Raw genomic sequence first — 20,329 nt, 5'->3', positions numbered from 1 at the left:
GTAGGTGGGTCCCAGTGCGGGGCGGGTACCCGCCTCCTTTGAAACTGGCATGGAGGCGGATTTGGGTGCGGGATGGTGTCGGGACCCCCGATTTTGGGTTTTTAACCCCCAACCCCACGCCTCCAATCCCGACTCCACGACCCAATGAAAATCCTGCCCCGATGTTGAAATTGCGAAATCATATTCTCCTCAGAGAAGTCTCTACCGGGCTAAAAGGGTTAAATTCTGAGAAGAGGTTGCACAGACTAAGCTTGTATTCCCTTGAGTATAGAAGATTAAGGGGTGATCTAATTGAGGTGTTTAAGATGATTAAAGAATTTGTTAGGATGGATAGAAAGAAACTATTTCCCCTGGTGGGGGAATCCAGAACCTTAAAATTAGAGCTAGGCCAATGATAAGAACATTAGAAACAGGAGCAGCAGTCGGCCATTCGGCCCCTTGAGCCTGCTCCACCATTCAATAAGATCATGGCTGATCTTCTACCTCATCTCCACTTTCCTGCACTATCCCTATATCCCTTGATTCGCCTAATATTCAAAAATCAGGGTTGATGTCAGGAAGCACTTCTTCACCCAAAGATTAGTGGAAATCTAGAACTCTCTCCCCCAAAAAATTATTGAGGCTAGGTCAATAGAAAATTTCAAATCTGAGATTGATAACTTTTTCGATAGCAAAATACTGCAGATGCTGGAAATCCAAAATAACAACAGAAAATGCTGGAAAAACTCAGCAGGCCAGGCAACAACCGTGGAGAGAAATTACAGTCGACGTTTCGGGTCTAACCCTTTTTCAAAACTGGAAGGGAAATGAAATAGATCGAAAGGCAGGACTGGGAGGGAACAAAAGAAGTGAAGAGACATGAAGAGGTATTCAAAACCAGACGAGATGGTGATAGGGGACTAGTGGAGACAAAAGACGGCTCAGATTAGGTGTGAAATGGTCTGGCAGAATGAGAGACAGCCGCCATGTGGGTATTAAGGGTTACGGAACCAAGGCGGGTAAATGGAGTTGCGATACAGATCAGCCATGATCTAATTGAATGGCGGAACAGGCTCGCGGGGCTGAATGGCCTACTCCCGTTCCTTTGTACAGAATTTTTAATGTTCCACTACTTTCATAGTAAACTGCAATGATTTACACTCTGTCGTAAGTCCGCTGTCAAAAACAGTGAGATGAATGCTCAGGCTTCCATTGCACACACGAGGAGGCACCGTCAGTGTTTTCTGCATCTTTTATTTTTAAAGTTGCTGACCAGCTCAATCGAGTCTCCCACTTTCATGTTCCCGTAAAGTCGTTCAGTTCCCAGACAGTGGAGCAGAACATTACCCTGGGTCCAAATCAGCAGCAAGTCAAAGTGACAGTAACACTTTACTCGCTTGACTTCTGCAGTTGATAGAACTGAGCAAGGCAGGCTAATACACCGACTGCAGTTTAATGATGTGTATCTGTGTTATTTCTAAATGGCTCAAAAATGGCAATTGTGCCCAAGAGAGCATTTGGAATCAGCATAACCTTTTCTCTGTGCACTGTGTTAAACGTTCTTTTTTATAAAACTGTTTTCTGATAGTGTTACTTTGCACAGTGTCCCATATCTATCTCGCTAGCTATCTTACATCACAGCAGTGACTAAAGTATTCAATTGGCTGTGAAACACTCTCTGGCAATCTGAGGTCATGAAAGGCGCTATATAACTACAAGTTCTTTCTTTCTATTCAATTTTTTAGGCAGAAAAGTTGACTTAAAATTATCAAAGGAAAAGAAAGACTTGCATTTCTATAGCGCCTTTCACGACCACCAGACGCCCCAAAGCACTTTACAGCCAATGAAGTACTTTTTGAAGTGTAGTTACTGTTAGGAAACTTGGTAGCCAATTTGCGCACAGCAAGCTCCCATAAACAGCAATGAGATAATGACCAGATTATGGCCCAGAAATTCGTGTCGGGGGCTTCCCGCGGGTGTAAGCTCCCGACCTGCACTTACCTTGCGCGCCGGCCGTTGAGCTGTGGGCCCCCGTGGAATTCCGATCCTGGGTCTCCTCCAACTGCCGGCGCGCAGTGCTTGCGTATCCCAGGGGCGCAGTTAGTTCGATGTGTCCCCTGGGATCACGTGGGCCATGGGGAGCCAATCGGAGCAGGGAATGCTTCATTCATAAGTTTGACAGGAAGGGCTGTCAAACTTATAAATACTACAAGCCCCAAAACATCACTAAATCTTCAAATAAATTTTTTAAAAATCACATTTTTTAAATAAACTATAAATTACATTAAATAACTATTTTAAACAATAATTTAAATTTTTGAAAAAAATAATTTTATTTTCTGACGGGGCTAAAAATAAACTTACCTTTCTTTAAAGTATTTAAAAATAATAAACCTGTGGAAAAAATGTTTTAATTTTAATTAATTCACCACTTACCTTGTAAAAAGCAGGCCTTGCGACTGCTTTTTAAAAGTGTAACTTCTGGAGACTCACCCTCCCGGGAAAACCTGCAAAAAAAACGTAAGTTCGATTCGCACGCGTTCGAATTCTGAACCCCTTCTTTCAGGGGAACGGAAGTGCCGGTTTCCCGCGCATGTGCAGTGCATGCAGGAAACCGGCACTTCCATTGGGCTTACGGGTGAGTACCCCATGCGTACTCATCCGTGGAGACCCGAATTTCTGGGCCTATCTGTTTTAGCGATGGTGATTGAGGGATAAATATTGGTCAGGACAACCAGGGATAACTCCCCTGTTTTTCTTCAGAATAGTGCCATGGGATCTTTTATATCCACCTGAGAGAGAGCGGATGAGGTCTGGGTCTCATCCAAAAGACAGCACCTCTGACAGTGCAGCGCTCCCTCAGTACTGCACTGGAGTGTCAGCCTAGATTTTTGTGCTTAAGTCTCCAGCATGGGACTTGAACCCACAACCTTCTGACTCAGGAGGCAAGGGTGCTACCAACTGAGCCATGGCTGACGCTTAGAAGACTATGGGCTGGATTCTAACACCCAAAAGCAGGTTGGTTGGGTCAGAGGTTTAATGGAGGCGGGGCAAAGGGCTTCCAGGAGGTGGGTTGGCAATTTAAATATTTTAATGAGGCTGGCACCTGTTGTGTCCGTGTATAATAAGACACAGACTGCAGGAGAAACGGTACAACAGGTGTTTACTCAACGTGGCTCACAGTGGAACTGATCTGTACAGATTACTACTCAGTGCTATATACAGGTGTGGTCACTGCCGGTACTGCAGTATACATGAGCTGTAAAAGATAGTTCCCCTTAAAGGTATATACATTACAGCACCCTTTGATTTAATCTGCTTTACAGGTTTAACTGTGACCTTCCAGGTTTCCCAGGCCTCCGGAAACCCGGCAGCTGAAGGGAGGCGAGGGCAGCTTCGGAGAGAATGTAAGTGCCTTTACAGCACTGCTTGTGGGCCAGGAGGAGCAGGAGTGCTTCCTCTTGCCCTCCCCCCCAAGCTCCACCCCCCCATCAGACCCTTCTCCATACAAAGACCCCCAGGGTCCAGGATCGGACCACCCCCGGGATTTACATCCCCCCCCACCCCGAGGTCAGGGATCGGAGCTCCCGGGATTGGACACCCTCCTGGGGTCGGGGATCAGACCCCCTCCTCGGGATCAAACACACCTCTGGGGTCAGGGATCAGAACCCCCCTGGGATTGGACCCCCCCCCCAACCCGGGGTCGGGGATCGGACCGACCTGGTCTTGCAGCCTGCTCCGGAGTGCTCCCTGCCTGACTGGAAGCCAAGCCTGTCAATCAGACTGACTTCCGAGCGGGGAAACTGTCAAGAACAAAAGATGCACGCTTAACTCCACAGCATGCGGAGAATCCCGGTCCGAAACTCCGCCCACCCCTGTTAATATCCAGGCCAATAAATCTGAGCTGGAACCTGAAACTGGTGTGTCCATTCCAGTCTGAAAAGTGCCTCCAGCAAACATCAATTAAAATCCGATTGTCTCGAGGCAGTGTTTACTTAACAACGATTACATTTGGTTGCCTTAAAGATACACAGTTACACCTTAGCAAAATACACATTGTGCAACACCTCTGTGTATCATACAACTTGCCATGAGCAATCCCATGGGAGATTTGCTGGTAATATATTAAAAACAGTACAACTGCACATACAGATACTGCATGCAAATAGCACACCACAGATGTCACAGTGCAGGCATCACACTTGGTTTCAGATGCAAAATAGTCTTAAGATGCTGTGTGGTTCTCAGCTAGTGCCTAAAATTGGTAAGCACATTCCCATTTGCAAAGCTCCCTGACAATTAAAATCTGAATGCCCTGATGCTTTGTTTACTTAACATTTAGGGGGAGAAATTCGGTATCGCCCCGTTTGGGGCGCAATTATCAACTCCGACTGCAAACTTGGCTTCTATCGCCCCTGGAGGTGATTGGAGCGCTAAATCAGGCGCTACACACCTCTCTTAAGGCACTAACGCCGAGGAGCGAGGCGCTACCTCAGAGCGCTGGCGAAGTTCATGTGATGTCAGTCAGCAATGGAACACAGACACACTGGCGCCGGCCAGTTCTTAAAGGGGAGGGTCGATCTTGCTCTCCATCCACAGCCTTTGCAGCTTTGCTCATTCAAAGCTCATTCAAGGCTCATTGCAGCCTTGAATCTCGGCCTGGAGAGACCTGTACATCAAATCTGCTGGAAAGAACAATGGAGAGACCCAGGGAAAGAGTTCAGAGTGCAGCCCCCATAGTCTCTTCTAAATCGATGCAAGGAAGGTCAAATCAAAATGAACCTGCAACGTGCTGCTCAGTACCCACAACTCCTTCACACAGCGTTGAATCTCTCCAGAAGTCTCTCTCGCTCTCTCTCAGAATGCGTGGTGCAAAAATGTCATCGACAAAATAAGGCAGGAAGCGGTCGCCTTTAAATAGCATTCCCCCAGTCCCTTCCTGACTGCAAAATGCTCCCCTCTACCTGTCGTTCCTAGCGGCAGGCGGAAAGGCAGGGGCACCACTCAGTATCCGGTCCCGGGTGCTACCAGGGCATTGCGCACTCGACTGACGTCACGATCTGTGGGTGCAGGAGATCGTGGCGGTAGTGTTTAGTGCTGCCGCAAATGTCTGGTCAATTTCGTGAGCGGCGCAAACATCAGCGCGCCCGGGCGCTAGTTGCTTTGCGCCCCATTAGCTAACAGGAGGCGCAAAGCAACCAAATTTTTCCCACTTAGACTTTGATGCCTTAAAGAGACCTTGCCCCACCTTAGCAGCAGAATAATACATGGTGCATTGCATGGTATAACTCATATAAAACCAGATAAAGCAACATATCATCCAACTTACTAAGAGCGCATTCAGGGGAGAAATGCGACAGGACCATGTATAATCTCTTGTGTTGTTCTGCCCAAGTACAAGGCAAGTGTTGGCAGCAAGCCAAGTGTTCGTGTCCTAATACTATTCACAGGTTGACATTCCAGGCTGCAAGGGACTGATGGTCCAGTAGGTTTTTTATATTTTTATTATTTTGTGTTGATTGCTTTTTGAGCACAGGCCTTTCAGCTCTGGGGCCTGGGTTTGAAACAATAGTCATCAATAGTTGCCTGCCCTGTATCCCAAACAGGCTGTCCTTCCACATCCTCATCTCCTGCACAAGGACCTGCAATTCATTGTCATGAGAATTAGTGGTCAGAAGGAACCCCTTGCTGCCAATCATGTTGGTTGGCACTGCCTGCTCCTTTAGGTGCTCCAAGAGCTAAGTCCAGAGTTTCCGCTACTCTCTGGTGCAAAACCCCAATCCCTAGCGGGACGCCAGCGGGGTACCACCCCAACAATACTTAAATGAGCTGAGCCTGGGAAATCAGCTGGGGTCAGCCGCAGCGCACACTTGGGGCTGGATTTTCTCTGCGGTGGCGGGATGGTGGCGGGATAGCTGGTTGCCGGGTTCCGCGCCCGCTCCCGGCTGCAGCCGCTCTGTCAAAGGGATTTTCACTTGATTGGCCTTATTAAGCCCGCCCTGCGGGCTTCCCGACCAATTAACAGGAAGCGGGTCTGATGATGTCATTTGATGACGCGTCATCAGCTGGTTTCCTTAAAGGGACCACGGCCACATCGAGTTTGACAGTTGTTCTGTCAGTGTTTGACAGCATTGAGGTGCTGCAAACACTGACAAGCACTGCACAAAGGTGGATGGTTGGACCCGGGCTCTCCAAGGGCGGAAGACACCTCCCCAGGACACCAACGCAGCCTGGTTGCACATTCCTTTTCTTAGGCAGTCCCTCGGAACCGAGGATGACTTGCTTCCACATTAAAAATGAGTTCGCAGGTGACTGATTAGTCCAATGCGGGACCTACAGTCTCTGTCACAGGTGGGGCAGACGGTGGTTGAAGGGGCGAGTGGGCGGGGTGCTTGGGTTGACGTGCGCTCCTTGTGCTGCCTGCGCTTGTCTTCCGCTTGCTCCCGGCAAAGAGACTCAAGGTGTTCGCCGCCTTCCCGGATGCTTCTCCTCCACTTTGTGCGGTCTTGGGCCAGGGATTCCCAGGTGTCGGTGGGGATGTTACACTTTTTCAAGGAGGCTTTGAGGGTGTCCTTGAAGCATTTCCTCTGCCCACCTGGGGCTCTCTTGCCGTGCCGGAGCTCCGAGTAGAGCGCTTGTTTTGGGAGTCTCGTATCGGGCATGCGGACGATGTGACCCGTCCATCGGAGCTGATCGAGCGTGGTCAAAGCTTCGATGCTGGGGATGTTGGCCTGAGCGAGAACACTGACGTTGGTGAGCCTTGCACATTGCACAGGAGGGCAAAAGCAGGGATGTCGTCAGGAGTCCTTGGCTGCAGTGGCACCAACCTTTCAATGATCTCAGTGGATCACGAAACATTATTGCAAAGCCACACTCAAATACATCCCCATCACTCTGCCTTCCATACCTTTCTCCTGCACATCCTTATTCACACCAACTTACCTTGCGCCTCCACCCATCCCTCTCTGTCTACATTATCACATCCCCATCTCACTAGCCACCACTCACACTCACCCTCATCCTCGTGCAATCATACCAACTAACAACACACAAGGGTAGGCACTTGAGAGGTTTAGCCAATGTCCATGTGAGTTTCTGGTAATGTGTTGTCATACAGTGAAATCTATATTTTCAACACTGCCCCTTATTGGACAGATCTGTGCACATCTTGAGAAGTGTCTTACTAAGTTCTAGTGAATGTTGAGACATAAATTCCCCCCCGCCCCCCCACCCCGCTATGGTGATGAGTGTGCATGGAATTGCTTGGATATTAAAGGGGTGCTTTATGGTGCTGGTGTGGGATTGTGTCAACCTGGTGCATCATGTGGCAGCCAGGGTTTACAGCATCAAGTGAAGTAAATCTGGCCATGGTGATGCCATCGCTGACCTCCTGGGCAGCAATGTTGTCAGGGGCTGATGCCCTGTGTCCTGTGCAGCATCAGGTGATGGCGGAGAAGGTTGGTGTTGTTGTTGCTGCTGCTGGTGTGCCAGGTGATGTTGGTGTTGGGGCTGAGTGTGGAAGGAATCAGAGGAGCAAGGTGAGATAGTTTCTAGGGCACCGATGTTGCTGCAATAGATGGCAGCTGCAGGTGAGATGACAGAAGCGATGTCAATGGTGAGAGAGGTTGTTCCAATGAGGTGGCACTGGACATACAGTTGGCTCTAAACACTTGCAAGCTAAAGAAATCTCCATATGTCTTACAAATGCAGCAACCAACTGTTTCTGAGCTCTGAAACTGACCATCTGCAATATGGCATCCTTTATACCACTTCTGCAGCTGTCAGCTTATCAGAGACATCACAGCAGAGTCAACTCACGCCAGGGTGAGCTGGTGTGTTCCCCGAGCAGCGGGTAACCCGTGGGGGAGCACGTAAAATTGGAAGGAAGCCTCAAAATATCATTAAATTGGCTCTTAACAATTGTCAATTGTCTCCCCCGCCGCTTGGTGTCGGGTTAGCTCTCCACTGACAGACCCGACACCTGGGAGACTCGCGTGTTCTGCCTTCGAAACCGCAGCCATCGTTATTGTATTTCTTCACCTATTGAACATTACTTCAATAAGATTCATCCCAGCAGTAATTTCAACAATGGTCTAAGGCCATTTCTTCTGATATTGATTATTCAGTGCAAAAGTAAAATGCTCATTGCAAGCTGGTTAGAAAAAAGCAAAATCTATTTTTAAAATGATCAGTATGGATCCAACCATTTAATGTTGAATTCAGTGACGTACGGCTCTATTATGTAGCAGTCTATCTCCTGCTCGCTAGGAAGATTATTATGACCATATATTAGGAACCATTATAAACCATGGCAGTAATTTCTGCCCAAGGACATAAGAACATAAGAAATAGGAGCAGGAGTCGGCTCCGCCATTCAATAAGATCATGGCTGATCTTCTACCTCAACTCCACTTTCTTGCACTATCCCCATATCCCTTGATTCCCTTAATATTCAAAAATCTATCGATCTCTGTCTTGAATATACTCAACGACTGAGCCTCCCCAGCCCTCTGGGGTAGAGAATTCCAAAGATTCACCACCCTCTGAGTGAAGAAATTTCTCCTCATCTCAGTCCTAAATGGTCAACCCCTTATTCTGAGACTGTGACCCCTGGTTCTAGACTCCCCAGCCAGGGGAAACATCCTCCCTGCATCTACCCTGTCAAGCCCTGTAAGAATTTTGTATGTTTCAATGAGATCACCTCTCTTTCTTCTAAACTCCAGAGAATATGGCCTAGAAATTCGGTGGGGTTAGCGCCCAATTAGAGGCGTTAGAGGGTCTTGCGCCGGAATTATAGCTGGTAACGAAATTGCGTTGGGCCCTACCATCGGCGGTAGCCGGTAGCGCTGCGCCGGCACCGATGATGTCATCGGTGTGCGCAGCGTCCCGGTTGCCGTGGTAACCCGGCCCCAAGCCCAAATTCAGTTGCGGCCGCCTCACCCGTGGCAGCCGCAACCAACGATTGTTGAAAGGGATGTTACACACCTTTGCGCCGGCGCATAAAGGTGGAGCGGCGGCTGGCCGCTTTCCCGGCGGCCGCCTGCCCGCACCTCCCTCCCCGGACTCCTCCACCACCCCCCCGCGGCACTGATGTGTGTGGCCCGCGAGCCCGGCTCTTCCCCGAGGTGCCGGGCTCATTTGTCGGGCGAATCGACCGGCCAGCGGTCGGCTGCAGGCAGCTCCTCCTTAACAGAAGGAGGAGGCCTGCAGTACCCCAGCCTGCCGCACCGCCTCGGGTGCCGCAGCGGGGGATTAGCGCCTGAAAACTGCACTGAACGCCCATAGTGAGGCGCAAAAACCCTCCATTAGCGCCCGCCGCCGTCTGGGCCCGGGGCAACCGAATTTTCGTCGGGCGCAGCGGCATTAACGCCGGCGCAAAATTTCGGCCGCTAAAGCCCTGGCGGACCCACAACCGAATTTCTAGGCCTATAGTCCTAGGGCTAGATTTTCAGTTGCTTGCGCCAGCAGTTAGCGCCTTAAGAGAAGTGATTTTCGGGCGCTATGTGTGTAGCACCTGGGCGCAGCGCAGTTTGCGCCCCGCCCCAAATTAAGTTGCCCGTTAGCGCCGGCGCAAAGTTTAGCGGCCGCCCGGATGCGCGCGCAGAAAATGACGTCACATCCTCGTGCAACGCCCTTTGGCCGCCCCGAATCCAAACTTCAGTCGGACCGCCCCATTGTGCGACTGGCGTCCAGAGCGTTTGTAAAATGGAACGCAACACACCCTGGGGAGCGCAAATTAAAGGGCACTCGTACAAAAGGCACTCTGCATGTGTTGTGTGGAAGTACGCTGTGTGTTGTTCACCCATTCCTATTCCTCCTCCTCCTCCTCCTCCTCCTCCTCCTCCTCCTCCTCCCCCCCCCCCCCCAGACTTTGCATTTGACACAAATACATGCACCCGTCCCCTTTAAGAGCTCACTGGCACCAGAGTGTCTGCCGTGCGCTGCGCCCGAGCGTTGCGCTCTCCACCGCCGGCTTAGCGCCTAAAGATACTAGTGGAACGCCTCTTTTAGCGCTCCACCAACCTCTTAGGGCGAAGCCACTGAATTTCCGGCAACGGGGCGCTACTTTGGGGCGGGCGATAACTTCGGGCGGGCGCTAAGCTTAGCGCCCCAAAACTGTCTATACTGAAAATCTAGCCCCTAGTCTATTCAATCTCTCCTCATAGGACAATCCCCCCATCCCTCTATGACAAGTACATCCTTCCTCAGGTAAGGAGACCAAAACTGTACACAATACTCCAGGTGTGGTTTCACCAGGGCCCTATCCTCTGAACCCCTTGATTGCGTTACTGTTTTATACTAATTTACAATTACCTGTTACCATTCATAACATATAAAGGTACATTTTTGATTAAAAGTTTTTTTCTCTATCGCTGAGACATTTCTTACCTAATTTTTTCCCGCCCTCTGCTGAAGATGGTGACTCACGCAGCGTATGCAAACACAGGGACTGCTCACCCTCTGACACATTTATCAAATAGCCAGTCTGAGCCCAGCCAGTGAATGGCAGTCAGCTATTTGAGCATGGGGGACATCACAACCAAGTCAGATCTTATCCTCACCAAATGTCCACACATAGACACTTTCCAGCAAGGATTGCCAGAACGTGATAAAGAATGGGAACAGTGGCTGACTTTTTCCCTACTTGCCAAGAGATATTAAGGACAATAGTAGCACCTTTACCACTGCCATAGCTGAAACGCACTAGCTCAAAATAGGAATCAGCCTGGGACCACCTTGATCTGTATGTCTCAATAATGCAATGGTCATTGTAGCACCTTTACTACCAAGCCATCCTATTTTAATTTTTCTAATGTGATTTGAAGTTATAAATAGCATCATTTTTTTTTCTTATTCATTCATGGGATGTGGGTGTCATTAGCACGGCCAGCATTTATTGCCCATCCCTAGTTGCCCTTGAGAAGGTGGTGGTGAGCCTTCTTCTTGAACCGCTGCTGTCCACGAGGTGAAGGTACTCCCACAATGCTGTTAGGGAGGGAGTTCCAGGATTTTGACCCAGCGACGATGAAGGATCGACGATATATTTCCAGGCCAGGATGGGGTGTGACGTGGAGGGGAACTTGGAGGTGGTGGTGTTCTCAGGCACCTGCTGCCCTTGTCCTTCTAGGTGGAAGAGGTCGTGGGTTTGGGAGGTGCTGCCGAAGAAGCCTTGGCGAGTTGCTGCAGTGCATCTTGTAGATGGTACACACTGCAGGCACGGTGCGCCAGTGGTGGAGGGAGTGAATGTTTAAGGTGGGTCACACATCTGACATTGGGTCACACTGCAGGATCTGAAGCATTTATTATTTTTTCTGGTAAATAACAGGAAAATTTGCTCTGTATTATGGTTGACTATCTAGTCCCTGGAATCAATCTTGTTGTAGTCATAATCGAATAGGATAACTACAACATAGGAGCAGCAAATAATTTCTACATCGCTGGCCCAATGGACAAGCAACATGCTCAAACAGCATGGGCAGGATTTTCATTGGGCCGTGGAGTCGGGGTTGGAGGCATGTGGGGGGTTAAAATCCCCAAATCAGGGGTCCTGACCCCATCCCGCACCCAAACCCGCCTCCATGCCAGTTTCAAAGGAGGCGGGTACCTGCCCCGCACTGGGACCCGCCTACCCGAGGCGGGAAGGGATTAGTGCCAATTAACTGCCTGCTAACAGGTAGTTAACAGGCAGTTTTTAGCCTACTCCCTATTTTTAAGGTAGAAGTGTGGGATTCCCGACAGCTCCAAACCACGCCAAGTTAGAGGAGGCGGGCCGTCGGGTTGAAGGACTTGGAGGGGTCGAGATGTCGGTGTTCAGGTGAGTGATGTGTGCATGAGTGCAAAGGTAAGTATGTTTGGTGTCTAAAGTAATTAAAGAAGTTTAAATTACCTTTTCTTACCTTTTCAGCCTTCCTTCCTTTAGGTCCCGGGAGTCCCTCATCTCACCGGCACAGAAAGCAGAATGGCTGCGAACTGTCAAAAGTGACAGCCTTCAGCTTTCCGTGCAGGAGAGATTTCTAACTGAGTCTGTGGAGAAGAACTCAGGTTAGAAGTAAGACTTTCAGTGTTTGACAGCTTCAAACAGCTTTCAAACACTGATATTTCATCTGTCAAAACCTCTTGACAGATGAAATTTCAGTCTGTGACTTCACCTGTTGCCGGGTGGCCCTTAATTGGCCTGCTGAGCCTGCTGGGCGGGCTCAACAAGGTCAATCAAGTTAAAATCGTGTGGATTGGCCGCATCTCGATGGAGGCGGGACTACAACCCCGAAAGTTGTAGTCCCGCCTCCAACCTGAATCCTGAATGAAAATCCTGCCCCATGAGTCACATCATCACCAGCAATTTCATTCCATTTTTACCTTCTCTCTCTCTCTCTGACTACACGCAGTGGGCTATATATTCTGCTCCACACTAAGTAGATTTATTTGAATGGTAAGAAAAGAATGGATTTCAGAGACCCTTTAGATTCCCTCTTCCCAATACTGACCACTGCCATTCAACTTCAAGATGGGTCAATGTTAAGTGTCAAATTGAATTAGTCTCCACTTAGAGAGGCAAGGATTAATCAAGGATAGTCATCATGGCTTTGTCAGGGGGAAATCATGTCTAACCAATTTGATTGAGTTTATCGAGGGGGTGACCAGGTGCGTGGATGAGGGTAGTGCAGTCTACATGGACTTCAGTAAGGCTTTTGACAAAGTCCCACATGGGAGACTGGTCAAGAAGGTAAGAGCCCATGGGATCCAGGGCAATTTGGCACGTTGGATCCAAAATTGGCTTAGTGGCAGGAGGCAGAGGGTGATGGTCGAAGTTTGTTTTTGTGACTGGGAGCCTGTGTCCAGTGGTGTACCGCAGGGTCGGTGGTGGGTCCTTTGCTGTTTGTAGCATACATTAATGATTTAGATATGAATGTAGGAGGTATGATCAGTAAGTTCGCAGATGACACGAAAATTGGTGGAGTGGTAAATAGCGAGGAGGGAAGCCTCAGGCTACAGGACGATATAGACAGGTTGGTTAGATGGGCAGAACAGTGGCAAATGGAATTTAACCCTGAAAAGTGTGAGGTGATGCATTTTGGGAGGACTAACAAGGCAAGGGAATACACAATGAATGGTAGGACCCTAGGAAGGACAGAGGATCAGAGGGACCTTGGTGTGCATGTACATAGATCCCTGAAGGCAGCAGGACAGCTAAATAAGGTGGTTAAAAAGGCATATGGGATACTTGCCTTCATTAGCCGAGGCATAGAATATAAGAGCAGGGAGGTTATGATGGAGCTGTACAAAACGCTAGAAGGATGTGATTGCATTGGAGAGGGTGCAGAGGAGATTCAATAGGATGTTACCTGGGCTGGAGCGCTTCAGCTATGAAGAGAGACTGGACAGGCTGGGGTTGTTTTCCTTAGAGCAGAGAAGGCTGAGGGGGGACCTGATTGAGGTGTACAAAATTATGAGGGGCATAGATAGGGTAGATCGAAAGGAACTTTTCCCCTTAGTAGAGGGGTCAATAACCAGGGGGCATAGTTTCAAGGTAAGGGGCAGGAGGTTTAGAGGGAATTTGAGGAAAAACTTTTCACCCAGAGGGTGGTTGGAATCTGGAACTCACTGCCTGAAAGGGTGGTAGAGGCAGGAACCCTCACAACATTCAAGAAGCATTTAGATGAGCACTTGAAACGCCATAGCATACAAGGCTATGGACCAAGTGCTGGAAAATGGGATTAGAATAGACAGGGCTTGATGGCCGGCGTGGACATGATGGGCCGAAGGGCCTCTTTCTGTGCTGTATAACTCTATGGTCTAGAAATTCAGTTGGTTGTGCCAGCCGGTAGCGCCTTAGGAGGAGTAGATGTCAGGCGCTAGGCGGCTAGCGGCCGGGCGCAGCGCGATCTGCGCCTCGCCCCAACTTCACTCAAGATTTAGCGGCGGCGCAAAGTCTTTGCGCGCGCTCAGCTGCGCGCGCAGATCATGACGTCATTTCCTCGTGCAACGCCCTTTGTGCGCCCCCAACCGGAAATTCAGTCGCGACGCCCCATTGTGCGCCTGGCGCCCCTAGCGACTGTTAGAGTGGAACGGTGCTCAGTCGATGCGGGGCGCGGGGGGCGCAAATTAAAGGGCACTCCTCCTGCACTATAAAAGGCTGCCATTTCGCAGCACTCCTTCTTGAGAGACGGATCTTTGCAGAGAGACCAAGGTAGAGAGCTTTCTGCTTTGGCCCAACACTCGGACAGGTACTTGTGGCTTCAGGCCACAGCTTTCCACTTGTCTTTGCCTTCATTGACATCTCATTGTTTGCCAGCATATTATGGGGGCTGCAATGGGTGTAAACGCTGGCTTTCTCAATTACATCCAAAGGGCTCACAGACGCCGTGAGAGAGTGGCAGCCCTGGCTAGACGGAGAGGGGGCAACAGGCATCGGGAAAGGAGGCCTTACCCACCCAGGGTATACCGCCAGCAGTTCTCCTATCTCAACATGTCTGAGGAGCAGTGTGTTCGGAGGCTGCGATTCAGAAGGGAGGTGGTCACAGAGATCTGCCACCTGCTTGGCGGTGATCTGCAGCCACAGCTGAGGAGCAGGACGTCTCTGTCGGTGGCAGTGAAGGTGACGGTGGCTCTCAACTTCTATGCCACCGGCTCCTTCCAATCCGCTGCTGGGGACATTGCCAACATCTCCCAGTTCGCCGTGCATTGCTGCATCCGCCAGGTGACCAATGCCCTTTTCACAAGGAGACGTCAGTTCATCTCCTTCTCCATGGCCCTTGCCAAGCAGCAACAGCGTGCAATGGGCTTTGCAGCATTCGCGGGCTTCCCCATGGTGCAGGGCGCCATTGACTGCACGCATGTGGCTTTGCGGGCACCTCTGGAGAATGCTGAGGATTACCGTAACCGGAAGGGCTACCATTCGCTGAACGTCCAGCTGGTGTGTGACCACAGGCAGCTCATCCTAGCTGTCAATGCCCGCTTTCCAGGCAGCAGCCACGATGCCTTCATCCTGCGCCAGACTTCTGTGGCAGACATGTTCCAGGCCCAGCCTCACCCACGAGGATGGCTTATCGGGGACAAAGGCTATCCTTTGTGTACCTGGCTGATGACCCCGCTCCGTGCGCCCAGCACCCCTGCTGAAACAACGATAGCCATCAAGCGACCAGGAACATCATCGAACAAACAATCGGCGTCCTGAAGCAACGGTTCCGCTGTCTGGATCGTTCCGGTGGAGCCCTACAATATTCGCCGGAGCGAGTCTCCCATTTCGTGGTCGTTTGCTGCATGCTGCACAACCTGGCTATCCGCAGGACTCAGCCACTGCCACCAGAGATTGGAGGACCACCTGAGGAGGAGGAGGAGGAGGAGGAGGAGGACCAGCACAGGAGGGAGGCAGAAAGTGTAAGGGCCGCCCGTCGCCGGCTTATTGAACGTCGGTTCTAGGCCCCCTCTCAGGGAATGGCTTGTGCCAATGTCAGCAGATGAATGTAGCCGCTCCACAAGCCCTCAGCCGAGCAGGGCAACCAGGACTTAACCAAAAAACCATGCACAGTGCAATTTAACAACAATAATTTATTGAAAACCTCTGCCCTTTCCACATTACATCCTCATGTGGAGAAGCCCCCTCCAAAAACACAAAACTACCAGTCTCGGCCTTACAAAAAGAAAGAAAGACACCAGTCTCGGCCTTACAAAAACACAACTACACCAGTCTCGGCCTTACAAAAACACAACTGCACCAATCTCGGCCTTACAAAAAGAAAGAAAGACACCAATCTCGGCCTTACAAAAAGCACCAGGCATTTGTGCATACCTTCTACTTTTTGCCCTGCGAGGGCGATGCCTTTCGCATCCTTGCCTGGCCCCTGCCCGCCCTGCAGCTCCTCCTCAATGGGAGCCCAGTGGCTGCAGCAAGGCTGGGGGAAGGCTGCTGAGGGGTAGATGGCGAGACGGCAGATGCCCTTGGGGGTCGGCCTGCACCAGCTCTGGCCTTGGAGTGGCCGGCTGCTGACTGCTCCAATTCTGGCTGGGCGGCAGCAGTCTGTCCAGCGGCTCGTGGCAGCTGCAATGGCGGAGTGGCAGTGTCGGCTGCAGGAATGGTGCCAACCTGGCAGATCGCAGGTGCTCGCTGGTCGCCTGACACATTGGCACTCGCACGGGCCAGCACTGCAGCATGCGCAGCAAACAGCTGAAGAACAGACTGCTGGGCTGCTGCTGCGCGGCGAGTGCCCTGGCGATGCCTGGCTGATCCAGCGAGGGTGGCAGCAGTTAGTGCCCGTGTGGCCCTGGTCTGTGTCCGCATGACAACAGCCAGTGAATGGACGGCACAACTGAGCACTTGGCTCGATGCTGCCTGTGCTGCCGCGAAGTCCTGTAGACTCCTGGCCTGTGCTGCACTGAATTGATCCAGACTCCTGGCCTGTGCTGCTCCAAATTGCTGCACACTCCTTGACAAAGGCTCAATGGAGTCAGGCATCCTTGCCACTGCAGCCATGAGCTCATTGTGCCTGCGCTCAGCCTGGACGGCCATTTCCTCCAGGAGCCGCACCTCCTCTGCGCTGACCGTCGCAGGACTGGAGGCCGCACTCACCCTCTGGGGAGAAGTCCGCCGAGCTTCCCCACCCCTCCCGCTTTGCTGCAGGCCACTGGGCCCCGGAGCTTCACTCTCCTCCGACCCTTCCCCCCGGCTCCCCTCCAGGGAAGACGTGTCCCCTACATCGCCATGGGCTGGCGCGGCGGAGGGTGGCACTGATGGGCCGGCTTCCTCTTCCTCCTCCTCGTATTCCGAAGCGCTGACAGTGGCAGCTTGAGGGCCCGCCTCCTCACCTGGCGATTCACCATCTGAAAGCAGGAAGGCACAAGAGTAGCTTTAGAGTGAGGACAGGGCGGCAGCGAGGGAGGCATGAGTGGTGCCATTCACCGCATTGGTCGGACAGTGGCAAAGGATGCTGATCTGAGGCGCAAGTGGAACGAGCGAGGTCAAAAAGGTGATGCCCTTACCATTGGTGCCCAGAACAGGGTCGGCATCTCCACTGGCGACGGGGCCAATCAGCCGGCCTGCCATAATGCGCTCCACACGCTGGTCGAGGTCGGAGAGCTCTTTTACGTCAGGACGGCCTCCCCCGGTGTCAATTCGTTTCCGCCGGTTGTGCGCCACCTTGGCCTGCAAGAGAAAGGATGGCCTCTAAGTACAGTGTGAAGCCCTGATCTTGTCTGCAATGCCTCCCATGGTGGACTGGCCCTGACAGTGTGAAGCCCTGATCTTGTCTGCACTGCCTCCCATGGTCGAATATCTTGTACGGTGTGAAGCCCTGATCTTGTCTGCAATGCCTCCCATGGTCGAATAGCTTGTACAGTGTGTAAAGTGCTGAATGTGCAAGTGATTTTCATGACAGTCCCATAGCTGCTGGATGAGGGCTGGCCATTAGGGCTTTCAGGTCCCTTTGCCCATAAAGTGAGGTGCACATGCAGGGATGAGGAGGACACTGGAAAGGGTACTCACCCTGACAACCCGAGTGAGGTCGTTGAACTTCTTCCGGCATTGCACAGGAGTCCTGGCAACCACGCTGTTGGAAGACACCCTGTTTGAGACCTCCCTCCAGGCTTTCCGGTAGGCGCTGGGCAGCGGCCTCTTGCCACCTTCTGGGAACAGAACATGGCGCCTGCGCTCCACTCCGCCAACCAGCAGCCTCAGGTCACCGTCGCTGAAGCGCTGCGCTCTCTCCCTGGCCTTCTCTATAGCCCTGGGCGTTGTGCAGGTGAAGCTGAAGTGGTCAGGCCTAGGTTGAGGGCTGCAGTGTGCAGGGCGTGGCAGGCAAACAAATCCACCCTCCCCCTTTAAGAGCTGACCGGCGCCAGAGTGTCTGCCGTCAATCAACAACTCGCCGCACCGGCGCTGCGCCCGGCCTCGGGGGTATCGCTCAGCACCGCCGGCTTAGCGCCTAAAGATAGTCGTGCATCGCCTGTTTTAGCGCAGCAGCAACCTCTTGGGGTGCGCGACTTTGCGTCGGGTGCAAACTTTAGCGGCCGCCCGACTTTACCGCCCCAAAAGTGGCTATACTGAATTTCTAGTCCTATGACTCTATGGGGGAAAAATTAGGTATCGCCCCATTTGGGGCGCCATTATCAGCCGTGCGCAAAGTTTAGCGCCTGGCGCTAATTATCGCCTCCGACAGCAAACTTGGCTTTTATCGCCCCTGGAGGTGATTGGAGCGCTAAATCAGGTGCTTCACACCTGTCTTAAGGCGCAAAGGCCGAGGAGCGAGGCACTACCTCAGAGCGCTGGCGAAGCAAGGAAGGGCAAATCTAAATAAACCTGCAAAGTGCTGCTCAGTATTCAAAACTCCTTCACACAGCGTTGAATCTCTCCAGAAGTCTCTCTCTCTCTCTCTCTCAGAATGCGTGGTGCAAAAATGTCACCGACAAAAAAAGGCAGGAAGCGGTCACCTTTAAATAGCGCTCCCCTAGTCCCTTTCTGACAGCATAACGCTCCCCTCAACCTGTCATTGCTAGCGGCAGGTGGTAAGGCAGGGGGCGGCACTCAATATCCGGTCCGGGGCGCTAACAGGGCGTTGCGCACTCGACTGACGTCACAATCTGCTGGCGCAGGAGATCATGGCGGTAGTGTTTAGCACTGCCGCAAAATGTCTAGTTAATTTCGCGAGCGGCGCAGACATCGCTGCGCCCAGGCACTAGTTGCTTTACACCCCATTAGCGCCCTCTTAAGGCGCTAACAGGAGGCACAAACAACTGAATTTTTCCTCCTATGACTCTATTCCTGTTGATACTCATTATGAATCTGCTGACTGAACTGGTTCACAAACAACCACTCTGCGCTGTGTTGTTCCAGCATGTTGCTAGTCACTGCCCTTTGAAATCCTATTAATGGCCGGATTGGAGCAGCCTCATCTGCTAGTGTGACTGATATGCCACTCCACTCAGAGGGTGACCTGTCCACTCAGAGGGTGACCTGTAGACGATCTTTCTAGTGAACCCTACTCTCAAAGGTATATATTCAGTAGCTTTTAAAGTGTCATAACAATGAAAATGAATAGTCAAATGGAATACTTTTTTCTTTACATAGAATGTACAGCACAGAAACAGGCCATTCAGCCCAACTGGTCCAAGCCAGTGTTTATGCATGAGCCACTTACAACCCCTCTTCATCTAACCCAATCAGCATAACCTTCTATTCCTTTCTCCCTCGTGTGTTTATCCAGCTTCCCCTAAATTGCATCTCTGCTATTCACCTCCCTCAACTACTCCTTGTGGAAGTGAGTTCCATATTCTTACCATCTGGTTTCTCCTGAATTCTTTATTGGATTTATTAGTGACTATCTTATATTTATGGCCCCTAGTTTTAGTCTCCTCCACAAGTGGAAATATCTTCTCTATGTCTGCCCTCTCGAACTATTTCATAATCTTAAAGACCTCTATCAGGTCACCCCTCAGCCTTCTCTTGTCTAGAGAAAAGAGTCCCAGCCGGTTCAATCTTTCCTGATAGGTAGAACCTCTCAGTTCCGGTATCATCCTCAGTGACATATTTTTAGTGTAAAAATGTTTTATTTTTAAACAATCTAGCCCCTTAAGATTCTTACGCTGCTTCACTGAGTTCCATAGGCATCAGTGGCCCTCTGCTACCATACCAAAGTTGTCATTATTCACACGTGAGCCTAAACTCATGAGTATTGACAGACTGTAAATTGTAGGGCCTCAGAGCTAAGCTTGTTCCTTTCCTCACTAGGCATCCACACATGCATGTTCCATTAGGAGTCACTGGATAGCTGGTTTTTCACCTTCCCTAACTCAGAAATCCCAAGGACAATTGTAGCACCCAGTTGGTGTGCCAGCTCAGATCAGCAAACTCAACACAGTCTGGGATTGGAACCTGGGATCTACTTGTCTGCGTGGCTCAGTACTAATGATGGATGGTGCCATTACCTACTGGGTCATTGGGAGAGCTCCAACACAGTTTTCCTGTACTTTCGGCTTCTAATCTCAAAGCCTTGGGCTGGATTTTGCCAATGGGGGCGCGTTGGAAGCGGGACTGCTGCTTGTCGGGTTTTAGTCCCGCCTCCATCGACTTCTGGCCAACCCCCGCTATTTTCCCTTGATTGACCTTGTTAAGCCCTCCCAGCGGGCTTAGCAGGCCAATTAAGGGAAAGCCGGTTACAGAGAATGTCAGCGTATGATGTTTCATCTGTCAATTTTTGACAGATGAATTGTCATCGTTTGACAGCTCTGTGAAACTGTCAAACACTGACATTCTCTGTTGTTTGATGAGTCCTTGTATTCAAGACTCATCAAACCTCTTTTGTGAGCAGAAATTAGATGGTTGTTGCATTGGAGAATGCAGCAGCCATCTGTCATCTCT

At 50.9% G+C, this 20,329-nt stretch overlaps 1 long non-coding RNA gene across 1 annotated transcript in view; it reads right to left on the bottom strand.

Annotated features, from left to right (window-relative positions):
- LOC147108094 (uncharacterized) overlaps positions 1–20,329 on the bottom strand; it is an 88,114-nt gene that overhangs the window by 43,951 nt on the left and 23,834 nt on the right. Inside the window, exon 2 of the long non-coding RNA XR_015080701.1 lies at positions 2,416–2,486. This is a non-coding gene — a long non-coding RNA (uncharacterized LOC147108094). The remainder of the gene's footprint in view (positions 1–2,415; positions 2,487–20,329) is intronic.

Source organism: Somniosus microcephalus, chromosome 13 (genome assembly GCF_052327205.1).
Source record: "Somniosus microcephalus isolate GS21.2 chromosome 13, FLI_Smic_1.0, whole genome shotgun sequence".
NCBI lineage: Eukaryota > Metazoa > Chordata > Chondrichthyes > Squaliformes > Somniosidae > Somniosus > Somniosus microcephalus.
This window is presented reverse-complemented; position numbering and strand designations above follow the sequence as displayed.